Source organism: Ailuropoda melanoleuca, chromosome 1, assembly GCF_002007445.2.
Source record: "Ailuropoda melanoleuca isolate Jingjing chromosome 1, ASM200744v2, whole genome shotgun sequence".
In the NCBI taxonomy this organism is placed as follows: Eukaryota; Metazoa; Chordata; class Mammalia; order Carnivora; family Ursidae; genus Ailuropoda; species Ailuropoda melanoleuca.
In genome coordinates, this window is record NC_048218.1 from 171,548,900 (window position 1) to 171,560,790 (window position 11,891).

An 11,891-nucleotide genomic window follows, 5' to 3' on the forward strand; every position below is an offset into this window, starting at 1 on the left:
CCATGCCTGCATTAAGCCTCCCACAATCATTGATCACATACATGTTTGTTTCATGTCTTCATTGGTTTAGTCACACAATCAGAGCTGTTTTAAGACATAAGAAATAAGGCACCTGGGTGGTTCAGTTGGTTAAGAATCTGCCTTCGGCTCAGGTCATGATCCCAAGGTCCTGGGATTGAGCCCCAGGTTGGGCTCCCTGCTCAGTGGGGAGTCTGCTTCTCCCTCTGCCTTTCCCTCTCCCTTTGATGCTCCCCCTGCTTGTGCTCTCTCTCTCTCTCTCAAATAAACAAACAAACAAAAAAAAGGACTTAAGAAATAATGGGCTGGAAGGGGCCTTGAGAAAGCCTAATGGAACTCCAGCATTCCAAGTATTATTATTTGGATATCAAAGGTATATTTACCATAGACTATCAGTTCCTTTTTGTTGTTGTTTGTTTTTAAGCTAAAAACGTATTCCCCAGATGAAGGCTTATAATGAAGCTCAGAATATAAAATATACATATGTAACCTCCTCCAACTGAAGTGAGGCGGAGGGGTAAGACTCCAAAGATTCCAAGGAACACTGTTTGAAAAGCACTGTGAGAAATGCCAAAAGGGTAAAAGAGTTTAGAAGTTTCTTGAAAAAATAAATCCCCACTGTTCTGTAGCTTGACTACAGAATACACAGACCTTCACGTGGGATAAAATTGCATTGAACAAAATAGGCTCATACACAAACGACATGTAAAACTGGTGAAATCTGAAGGTCAGTGGAGTGGATCAATGTCTGTTTTCTGGTTGTGATATTGTATTATAGCTTTGTAAGATGTCCAACTGGGGAGGGGCGCCTGGGTGGCACAGCGGTTAAGCATCTGCCTTCGGCTCAGGGCGTGATCCCGGCGTTATGGGATCGACCCACATCATGCTCGTCCACTATGAGCCTGCCTTCTTCCTCTCCCACTCCCCCTGCTTGTGTTCCCTCTCTCGCTGGCTGTCTCTATCTCAGTCAAATAACTAAATAAAATCTTAAAAAAAAAAAAAAAGATGTCACAACTGGGGAAAACCCGGCGGAAGGGTATACCAGGTCTCCCTGTGTTAGTTTTTCCAACTACATGTGGCTCTACAATTATCTTTAAAAATTTTATAATTAAATAAATAAGTCCATGGCACGAATTTCTCATCCTGACCTTTTTCTCCTTCTGAAAGCACAGAAATGGTCAACAAAAACTTACCTATGACCACCGGCTGAGATTCTTTGGTGTTCATATTAATGGCATAGGCAGGTGTATCAGGAAGCCTTCAGGTATAAGTAACAGATAATGCTGACCCAACCGACTTAAGCAATAAGGAAAATGTAGTATGTTATATAATAAGAAGTCTATAGTAGGGTAGTCCCATGGTCACTTGGATACAGTAGCTCACCATCATCAATGAAGGACCCACCATCTTTCTACCCTGCCATCTGCCACATGTTAATTTTGTCCTTAGGTGAGCTTCCTTAGCAAATAGCTGCTATCATACCATACCGTATCATTTTCCTAAGTTTCATGTTAAGAATAAGGAAACATTTGTGGGTCTTTCTACCACTTGCTTCACCCACTTACTTTTATTGACCAGGATCAAGTCACAAGCACTTCCCTACATGAATCACTGGCCAGGGGGATAATTTTACCTAGATAGAGTCCCTGATGGTGGGGATGGTTACATCTGAAAAAAATCAGCACTCCGCCAATGAGTAAGAGCCAGGGGTGGATGGGCAATGGATAGGCAACCCATTACCAAGGAGCCACAACAATGTGGGGTTAGAATTATCCTAGAAGATTCCAGGCATTTTTCAATAGCACAGCCATTGAATCTCCTAGAAAATTCTGAGGCAAGCTCAGAAGGTGCTGAAGATGGAGCAGGCACTTTCCAGCGCCTGGAAGGACTGGAAGGAACATACTTTTACAGCCAATTCCTGATTCCACACCAAGGAGAATGATGAGTCCAGCTTCCCATGCAAGCCTGGGGAAGCTCAGAACTAGGAGGAGAGAAAGGGAAAGAGGGTGCCAAAGCAGAAACCCAGAGAATGAACCTCCTGGCAGCAGCTGGCAGAGCTGTCCTTGTCTTTAAAGAGCCTGTCCTGGGTTTAAAGTGAGCAATTTTTTTGCTTTGTTTTGTTTTGCTTGAGTGAGGGTTGAGTTAAAGTAAGATAATGTATAAGGGTTATTTTTTAAAATCAAATTATTTTAAAAGGGAGAAAATGAACAGCTGCCTTTCAGATGATTGACTTCCTGGTCATCAGAGATTTCCTTTTTTATTTACCCCAAATTTCTGACCTACGAGCATAGCACCCAATGCGGTATTTGTCATGGAGTCCTTGCTTAATTGTTGTGTAAGATAAAATTCCTTGAAACTGGAGGTGGGGTTTGAGGGACATGAAGATCAACAAGGAAAGCCGCTTACTTCTGGAGTTGGTGAGATTTCAGGACAGAACAAGGAGTCAGTGTGTATATTTGAAGACATGACCATATTTGGTGTGGTTGGAGGGGTACAAAATATGGGGCAAATGACGGACTTGTACTGCCTCCCCTCCCCCTTTGCAATGTCAACCTCAAGGAGGCAGAGACTCAGACATCTTCCCCAGGGTCTATCTGTATGCCCAATGCCTCTCACATAATACATGCAAATATTCATTTAATTAATCAAAATTTTCCGTGTGTACTTTCAAATTATAAAAGGCTAGAAGGGTATATTCTTTCTGGACCATGGCCTCAGGAAGAAAGGAAGGGAGCTGAAGATAGCTGTTTCAGTCATTCTCAGTCATACTCCCTGCATTTGTGGTCCTCTATCAGGGCGTCCACTTGCTGAACCCCAGGCCTAGAGCAGGAAATGGTGGGCAAGATGGAATCGCCCAACTCAGGAAGACCTTCTCTAACCATGCTCTTGAGTAAGGAGTGGGGGTGGGGGACTATTACTTACAGGGTCTAAATCTTGGCGCTGGAATTAGACTTCAGTGCTACGTCTGCAGACCTGGAGGACCTGCCGTCTTGCAGGCCAAAGGCTGTTCTTCCCAAGTTCTGGGCTGTGGAAGCTGTGTGAGCTAAATAGTGAGCTCATCTAAACTTTGAAAGGATGGGAAAGACTGTTGTTCCTCTCCCCTTGAAAGAACCTTACAAATGACCTTAACAAATAGCCCCTCAAAACCCACAGAACCAAATTTTTCACAATCCTCTTTATTCCCCTGCTTCTATTTTTTTTCCTCCTTTTTCTTCCTTCTACATTTCTTTTTTCCCTTTCCCTTTCCCTCTTTATTCTCATCATCGCCCCTCTCTCTCCCATTTCCCCAATTCTTCTTCCTCCTTCCCAGTAAAAGGTATACTTGGGAACTGAAAGTATACTTCAAGATTTATCAAAAGCAATTATCTCTTTTTCATAGGAGTCTCTGACCTTTCATAGAAAATGATTCTTTTATCCCAAGGTGACTTTCATAATAATTCTCTGAAGACTAAAGAATTTTATATAAATTTAATACTTTAAAAGGGGGAAAAACATTTAAATACTAATATTTAAGCATTTGGCCTCTGTTATTTTAAAACTAGACTTTGACTTGGTGCCATTCATGTTAGAATTCCTAAAACTACAACCATCATCTATGGTTTACAGGCTTCTTTTATCTACACAGACATTTCCTATTCCATTTTCTCTTTTCCCAGAGACCCATAACGACTTACTTATTGCTGATTTCAGGTTTCTTTTGGGAGAGTAAGGGGAAAGAAGACATTTTAGACTAACGTGAAGCCAAACTTTTGAGGAGAGGTGGAGGACAGCATGAGATGTCAGGCCTCACCTCAGCTGGCATGTTTACTGTTGCCTGACCAAGTTTAGTTGAGAATAAAAATGTCTTCCCACTTGATTAATTTAAAATTACTTTCTTGAATATGTTTTCCAGAACTCAGGGTGCCCATGTACAATTGTGTATGCCACATTTGTGCACAACATCACAAGTTCTCAAAACCCAAGTCCACTGATCTGGGGTCAGCAAGGCCCACTAGCCCTCATACAGAGCCTCCCAAATGCCGGGCACCGTGCAAATCTCTTCAGGTGTATCGGCTCATCTAATCCTTCAACAACATTACAAGGGAGGTGTCTTAGTCCACTCAGACGACAGACGACCGTCACAGAATACTGTAAACGGATGGCTTAAGCAATAGACATTTATTTTCTCACAGTTGTAGAGACTAGAAGTCCAGAGATCAAGGGGCCAGCAGCAGGGTTGGTATCTGGGAAGAGCTCTTGTGTTGGGTGGCAGGTGGGGCCGCCTGCTTGCTGGGTACTCACATGGCCTTTCACCTGTGCTGCTGCGGAAGGAGAAAGTGAGCCAGCACTCTGGTGTCTCTTTTTACAAGGACACCAATCTTATTGGATCAGGGCCTCACCCTTAGGACCTCATTTAACCTTCGGTACTTCTCCAGAGGCCTTGTGCCTAAATACAGCCACACTGGAGATTAGGACTTCAACATGAACTTGGGGAGAACACCTTCAATCCATGACAGCTGGTAATGTTGTTCTCCTCATTTTTCAGATTAGGATGCGGAGATCTAGCCGGATTGAGGAATTTGCCCAATATCACAGAGCTAGTAAATGGCAACACTGGGATCTGAACACTAGCATCAAGCTCTTCAACACCCTGCTGTATGTGTCTCTTCAGCTGGTAGGAGTCCTAATATCATATCTAACAGCCCCGATCCCTGGCAGACAACTTACACAGGTCCTAATATTACCAGAGCATTGCCGTGCCTTTTTAAAATTTGCTTTTCCTGCAGAGACACAATCTCTCACTATTAGTATTATTTTATTAGAAACAGACTTTTATACTATCAAATTTAGAGAAATAATGTGTAGTTAATACAGTCTAACTCTTAAAATGCTTGTACATCTGAGTTAATCATCTAGTAAAAACTTCCTCTGTCTGTATTTATATTCTAATGGCTGTAGGTATTGCCAGTAGTGATATTTTCTTTTTATTTATTTGTTTTTTTTAAGATTTTATTTATTTGTCAGAGAGAGAGAGAGCACAAGCAGGGGGAGCAGCAGGCAGAGGGAGAAGCAGGCTCCCCACTGAGCAAGGAGCCCAATGTGGGACTCGATCCCAGGACCCTGGGATCATGACCTCAGCCAAGAGCAGACGCTTAACCAACTGAGCCACCCAGGTGTCCCCAGTAGTGATATTTTAAAGGCTCTATTACACTTTAAGGATTTAAAGATTTTTAATACAAATATCTACTCAGGAAACTGGGGCATTGTAATTTGGTGAGGCTGCTCGTAAAATTCTTACCAATCAATGAAGAAAATATATAAACTTACAGACTTCACGATGTTCAGATCAAATATGTACTGAGGGGAATGAGATGACTAGATTGGCAACAGTTCTAGGATTTTTAATGGAAGTATTCGGCGTTAGGGAAGGTGGGGAGGAATGATGCATTGGGTAGGAGCAAAGATTCTGGAAACTGGCTCTCCAGGTCTGAATGCCGACTCTGCTGTGTGCTGGAGCAAGTCACTGACAGCTCCAAGTTTCGGTTTCCTTATTAGACAAATGAAGCCAGTAGTAGCTTTTACATTATGTAAGGATTAAGTGAGATAATCCTTAAGTGTAAATTCAATAGTGCCTGGCTCACTAAAAATTAAATGTTTTCCTGCTTTATAGAAACATAATTGACATATATCATTGTGTAAGTTTAAAGTATACAACATAATGATATGTATATGTATATATATAAATGATTACCACAAGGTTAGTTAGCATGTCCCTGACATAGTCATAATTTTGTATATGAGAACTTTTAAAATCTTCTCTCTTAGCGACTATCAAATATTCAATACAGTATTGTTGACTATAGTCACCATGCAATACAATACATTCCCAGAATTTATTCATCTTAAAACTGGAATTTTATACCCTTTGAACATTTTCCTCCATTCCCCCCCCCCGCCCCCAATCCCTGGTAGCCACCAATCTAGTCTTTTCCATGAGTTTGTTTTTTAGGCTCCACATGTAAGTGAGCTTGTACAGTGTCTGTCTTTCTCTGTCTGACTTATTTCACGTTGCATAATACCCACAAAAACATAATCTCTTAAAATTGTAAACTTCTAAAGAATATGTTTTATACTTCTAAAAATGTTTCCAAAAATCCCCTACAGGAAGGGATGCAATGAGTGTAAAGTGAAAGAACTCTAAATGTGTTGAGAGGTCAGTGTCCCACCCTGGCCCGTTCTCAGTATTATTAGTTTCACCAGGAAACAGGGGGAGTCTGTCTTGAAGTGAAACAGGGCCTCACACAGGCAAGAGCATTGCTAGACCACAGGCCTTGCTCTTAAACCGCAGCTCCGCACCCCAGCCACACATGAGGTGGGGGCAGAGCTCTTGCTTCATTCCTATGATCAACAGGTTCTCACCTTTGCAGTTCTTCAGACTTTTTTTATATAGATGTGCACGTATGTTCAGTCTTTTTTGGTGATGGCATTATGACAGGGAGTATTTCTCTTCAGAATCTATTTAAAACTAGGTATTTCAGCTGTTGGAGTGAATTAAGATTATTAAGTACTACATAAAATATATTTTGGTCGGCTGAGCCTAATTTTAGACCGTGAACACAGACAGCCATCAGCACAGCTACCACCCCCACAGACAGCGTGGCATCTGCTTGCCTCTACCGATGTGATCCAGAACTTTGGTTCTGTGACCTGGAGTGGAGACCCAAGGGTAGCTGCTGGGATGGCTGAGAACCAAAAAGGTATGAGGGAGGGTATGGATTCTCTTCCCACCTAGCTTGTTGGACTTGGTTTTCAGCATCCGCGGTGAGAGGTGAGGGCCAGGAAGTGGGGGAACGATTCAGAAGAAACCTTTATGATTCTCAGTTCCAAACATCGTCACTTCAGATCCCAGGGCATAAAGTGTCGTGCACAGAGCTGGGAGGCAAGAAGCCATGTTCTCTGCTTGTTTGTGGAACGTTGCTCTGCTCTGACCAGCTAAGGGCCGGTGGGCTTGGCAGCACGGGCGGAGACCGTGGACTTGGCACGAGCAGCATCGCTTTCATGATGGGCAGCTCCGGCACTGACTCTTTCCAAGTGACCCTGCGGGAAGCAGACCCGGAGGAGCCAGAGCAGGAGGGAGAGGACCCGGTGGATCCGCGTGGTTGCGGCAGCTGGGGTGGAAGCACGAATGACACATCCTGTTGGGCACACCCTGAAATAGCTGGAGGACACGGAGGTCAAGCTGAGATCCCGTCGTTACCTTTGTAATTTGGACATCAAAAGGACACGTAGCCTGATTTTACATAGTCTGGGAGAACTGGACATGCTGTAACTAAACTATAATTGCAGTTAATGGGCTGCTTTATAAGTAACCTAATTTCACGGAGTAATTGGTGGCTTACAATAAAATGAGATTGGTGACTTACAATAAAATAAAGAGATTATAGGCATTTCCCCAAATGCCTATGAATTGGAAAGATTAATACACAAGCAAAAATTTTGAATTAAGTTATGCAAAAAGAGAAACATACAGAGCTTGGAAAGAATGAGACTTGCTTCATGGATACCTTATTACCACAAGATCCAGCATTTCTTTTCAAGAAGAGCTTAGGAGTAGAAATGCGGATGGGGGATGGACGGAGGACTGTCCCGGCATTGGCATGGCACTCTACTTTTTTTTTTAGATATATTTTTCTTTTTTTTATTTTTCCTTTAAATTCCATTTAGTTAACATATAGTATATTTTTAGTTTCAGGGGTAGAATTTAATGATTCATCAGTTGTATACAACACCCAGTGCTCATTACATGACATGCCCTCCTTCATGCCCATCACCCAGGTACCCCATCCCCCCACCCACCTACCCTCCAGCAGCCCTCAGTTTGTTTCCTAGAGTTAAGTGTCTCCTATGGTTTGCCTCCCTCTCTGTTTTTATCTTATTTTATTTTTCCTTCCCTTCCGCTATGCTCATCTGTTTCGTTTCTTTAATTTCATATGTGAGTGAAAACATATGGTATTTGTCTTTCTCTGACTGATTTATTTCACTTAGCATGATACCCTCTAGTTCCCTCCATGTCGTTGCAAATGGCAAGATGTCATTATTTTTGATGGCTGAGTAATATTCCATTGTGTATCTATATCTTCTTTATCCATTCATCTGTTGATGGACATCTGGGCTCTTTCCATATTTTGGCTATTGTGAATATTGCGTGCCACTCTTTAAGACAGAAAATGTCAGTTGTTTTCATCAGAGGATGGGGTGTTGATGGACATGAGTACCTTTGGTACCACTGATGACCCCAGGGTATCCTTAGGTTTTAAGCCACTTCCAAACCAGGCTTGTCACTACCACAGACACATGGCATTGGCTTCCTTTCTTCCCAAAAAGAGCCACCTGGGGTGCAGATAATGGGTCCAACACTGGGGGAGGCATGGCCATGGTACTAGGAGACACTCCCACACAATCTCTGCCCACTTCCAGTTGACTGACATCCCACTGTGGATTCCAGTGAGAAACACCTTCTAGCAAACTCTGTCTATCGTTAGAGCAGTTTCCCTAAGAACGGGAACCAGGGAAGCCCTCAGTGGTAGCCCAGCTTACCATCCCATTCTGTCTGTCCATTTCCCTCCAGCAACGAAGCTTTCTCTACTCATCCTTCACCTTTCAGCTGGTAAGTCACTTTCTCAGGGAAACCTCCCCTGGCTAGGTTAGGCCTTTCATCACCCTGTTTACTTCTTCATAATTAACTAATACTGACATAATTGTGCATTTAATTACTGCAGTAATGTGGGCAAGGATCGGGCCCATATTGTTCACTGATGAACCCTCAGTTCCTGGCACATAGTAAATACAAAATATCTGTTGCATGAGTGAATGCTGGTGTCATCTGCAGAGCTCTCCCTACGTGGCTTAAGGCTTCAGCTAAGGCACTGGGTGTTTTGCCTCCTGCTCTGAATATTTTTTAAATGTTTTTAATATTATATAAGCAATATGTGAATACCTGTTCACTGTAAAAAAAAAATCAAAGAACACATACACATACATATGAAAGTCATGGTCTTATACATGTGAACTAGGCCACAATAAAGCTATTTTTAAAAAGCTACAATTCTCCTTCACAATTCCATACCATCCCTCTCCCCATTCCTCTCCCCAGTCCTAGAACTACTGTTAACATGTCAACTTCCAAATCCTCTTCTGTGTGCTTTCATTCATATGCGTGTCTTCACACACGTTTATTCACACACATATTCATATTTTCATGCAGGTATGTGGGGTACGCAAACATTCAGGGTCCAATCAGGAGGCAGGAGCTGTGCTAGAAACTAGAGAGGTTGTTTAACACAGGTGAGAGAAGAGTTAAGAGACCAGGCAATAGCAGGGTACCACCCTCAACCCTGGGGCTGGAGGGACGAGGGAGAAGGCAGTGTTATCCTGGTGCTGGGCCCACCTGGAATGATCTGGAACCACTGCAGCACTTCCAGGCTAGGGCTGGAATCACGGAGAAAGGGTTGTAGGGCAGGGGCTGGAGAATCTACAGGCTGCTGCCAAACACCATCTGAAACAGAGAGAAGGGGAGCAATAACCTGGCTTCTCCCTTCCTCTCTCTCCAGAGTGCGATCACTGGCTTTCTTTGGCTGGGTCTGGAAGGGAGCCTGGGGAAAGCAGTTCCCAGGGATGTTAAACCCAGGATAGAGGGTGGTAGAGAATAGATCTGAGAGCAAACAGACAAAAGCCCAGCATATGTGGTTTAAAATAAAGCACATAAATAGCGTCATGGTATATGCAGTGTTCTAAATTTGTCCTGTCATTTTTGCAGGGATAAAATCTGCTTAAAATGGGCATTGAGAGCAGGCTTGATCCACAGAATCGAGGTTACAGCAGTAGACTACAGAGGAAAGCAGCAGAAGGCAGGGGTGTTACAGGAGAAATGCACTCCCAGCCAAGGAAAGGCATGTCAGAGTGGCAGGTCAGAGGTCTGGTGTGGGTCCAGGTGTGTTCTGAGATAACCAGGCTGACCTGCTCTGCAGACAGGTGGGAAGAGAGTGTTATGGGCTGATTATCACCCATGAGGAGGCTCAAAGACTCAGAAATTTTAGAACCAGAAGGGCACAGAAGTCTCTTATTTCAACTTCTGGTTCTTATAGAATAAGGAACCAAAACACAAAGAAGTGAAGTGATGGGCTCCACAGCCAAAGGGTCTCAAGCCTATTTTTTTGTCATTTTTTTTGTTTTGGGGGGCATGGTACAGAGGTGTCAGGGGGACAGTTTAGCACCAATGCCTCCTCTTCCTGTGGGCATTGGGACTGCTGCTGCATCACGGAGTAGCCAAGCAGAAGTCTAACAAGAAACAGGGAAGTCTAGAAGCACTTGTTCCAAGATGACCTGTTTCATAAACAATGATTGGCACCTGGCATGTCTTATGAAGGAATTCACCCAAGAAGATCTTTTCCTTAAAAACTCTTCCAGCCTCCAGAGCCTGGTTTTAATTACCTTTGGCAAAATTTCAGACCCTTCAGTGCTCTCCAGGAGCTGAGCTGGATACAAAGATGCACAAGATACACTAAAGAATGAGCCATGCACTTCTAGGAGTGCTAACTCTCACTGGGCTCTGAAGTGAATCAAAGGATTGTGATACAGGATAAATATGATATCAGTGGCACAGAAGAGGAAGGGAGTAATTGCTTGCGGGGGGGCTGGGGAAAATGGACTGAGAAGACCTCATGAAAATGACTTGACAGGAGGCAAAGAAAGAAGGATAGGAGCTCCTCAGACCTCTGAGTCCAACTCTAAAATAACAGCATTCAACCAAACTTCCCTGAAACACCACTGTTATCCCTCAAGGATTGACAAAGCACCTGTTCTTGCTGCCTTTACTTCCATTATGTAATGGAAACCACGCATACATCTAACATGTTCGAAAGTAAACGATGGATAAAATGAGTCCACCAGCCCCATCAGTCAGGATCAGCAGGGCCAGGCTGACCTTCAGAGACGGTGCACCGAAAAGTGAATGATGCTCTTCACATATAATTTAATATTGCAACAACGTGCTTCTAAGGAAGGCCTGAACAGTTCTCTTTTCCCACAATAACGCCTTCTGTATGTTTTTGAAAATATCACATAGCCAACCATGACCCGGATGATGCTATTCTCCTTGATGTGCCCCTGCTCTGCAAGCGCCCCAAGCACGTGTTTGGCCTGTCGGCAGGTGATCCTGCTCTGAGAAGGCAGCCCCTTTCCACTCCAAGACAGCCCAGGCGAGGCTGGCCTCCGGAAGTTCATGTTCCTGTTCTTAAGCACATGGACGGAGAGCTGTTCTTTCACTTCCCCACACAGTCCATGCGTTATGACTTTGTGCTTTACCCCTCTGTCAATACCTTGCAACTCAGGAAAGCCACCTGGAGCCTTGTGGTCTGACTAAACATGAAGAAAGGCTGCTGTGAGAAACTGTTTCCTTACACTGAGCTCCACAGCTGGTCATCAGACGAAGACGATATCGCAGTGAAGCATTTATGAGCGCTGGCGTCTGAGACAGGTCTGAGTGTAACACTTGCTGTTTCACTTCCCCACGTGATCTGGGGCAGGTGATTTCACCCTGGTGAGCCCAAGTTTTATCTTCTATAAATGTGCTTCATAAGAGCACCTACCTTGTGAGGTCATTTTTTCGACACATACTTCAAATGACCCTACTATGTGCCAGGCACCATTCTTGAGGAAAGAGATACAACAGTGAACACACAAAAATCCCTGCCCTAGAGCTTACATTCTAGGGGAAGAAGAGAGATAACAAAAATAAAAAGAATACGTATTATGTTAGAAAGGAAAGGGGCTAGGTAGCATTGGAAGAGATGCCATTTTAGATAGAATGACCAGAAGGGCCTGAGTGAGCAGGT

The 11,891-nt window shown here is 43.5% G+C and overlaps 1 long non-coding RNA gene across 1 annotated transcript in view; it reads left to right on the forward strand.

Moving 5' to 3' along the window:
- LOC117804179 overlaps positions 1–4,827 on the forward strand; it is a 29,662-nt gene extending 24,835 nt beyond the window's left edge. Inside the window, exon 3 of the long non-coding RNA XR_004628506.1 lies at positions 4,544–4,827. This is a non-coding gene — a long non-coding RNA (uncharacterized LOC117804179). The remainder of the gene's footprint in view (positions 1–4,543) is intronic.
- The last annotated feature ends 7,064 nt before the right edge of the window (positions 4,828–11,891 follow it).